The following is a 1,126-nucleotide window of genomic DNA, read 5'->3' on the forward strand; positions in this document are numbered from 1 at the left end:
GCATCTAGATGAGGTCAATGACATTGCAAACTATTTCAATGTCTGTAATGTTCCTACAGAGACAACTTTGTTGAGGATGCTACCAATCACTTTTAAAGGAGTTGCAAAGGACTGGCTAAAGGCACTACCACCTGCTGCAATCACTACTTGGGCCCAAATGCATGAGAAGTTTCTAGAACAATTCTGCCCAACTTCTAAGATAGCTAAACTCAAAAAGGTGATAGCCAATTTTGATCAACAACTAGGTGAGTTACTTTACGAGGCATGGGAGCGCTACAGAGGGTTACTAAGGAATTATCCTCAACATGACCTTAATATTCAGCAAGAGATGTTCATATTGTATGACGGGGTCAATGTCATGACAAGGAAACTCCTTGATTCGCAAGGACCTCTGACGAAGAAAAATCCGAATCAGATTAAGGTGTTGATTGAAGAATTCACATAGCATTCTCGTGAGTGCGATAACCCAAGACACGATGGAGTAAAAGGCAGTGGGGGTGCACATTCTAAAGAGATGGCTGCTATGATGGCAATGTTGAATAATATGGACCGGAGGTTGACTCAATTAGACCAATCAATCCATGTAATTAGAGTTCGCTGGGAGAGATGAAATGGTCCACACTTGACTAAGGATGGCCACTTGGATGAATATGGGAACAAGAAAGCTCAAGTTTGCTACTCGAGTGGTGATAAGTATAATGAAGATTGGAGAAAACCAAAGAAGGAGTGGTTGCTATACGATGAATACAAGAAGCAGAAGGAGGAGAAATACAGGCTGACTGGCCAAGGTTTCTACCAAAAAGAGCAACCACCAGCTGAGAAGAAAGTTGAGTTAGAGAATATGTTGGTTCATTTCATGGAGGATGCAGAGAAAAGGTATGATGATATTGATGCAGCACTGAAGGATAAAAGAATAATGATGAAGAAGCAGCAATCTGTGATGAAAAATCATTAGAAAATGATGATTGACCAGCAAGCATCATTAAGAAATCAACAAGCCTCGATCCACAATATCGAAGCTCAACTTGGTCAACTAACAACTTTGTTGAACAAGAAATTCTCTCCATAATTTATAGAAAAGAAGCGGCAATCTCTGAGTTCTTAGAAGCACTAAAAGTGGAACTGA

General features: G+C 40.2%; 1 non-coding gene across 1 annotated transcript; it reads right to left on the reverse strand.

Moving 5' to 3' along the window:
- Positions 1–205: 205 nt before the first annotated feature.
- LOC145013493 (small nucleolar RNA R71) lies at positions 206–312 on the reverse strand. The gene has a single exon (XR_013665049.1). It is a non-coding gene; the product is annotated as a small nucleolar RNA R71 (small nucleolar RNA).
- Positions 313–1,126: the final 814 nt, after the last annotated feature.

The sequence above is a fragment of the Lactuca saligna genome, chromosome 8 (genome assembly GCF_052625555.1).
Source record: "Lactuca saligna cultivar CGN05327 chromosome 8, ASM5262555v1, whole genome shotgun sequence".
NCBI lineage: Eukaryota > Viridiplantae > Streptophyta > Magnoliopsida > Asterales > Asteraceae > Lactuca > Lactuca saligna.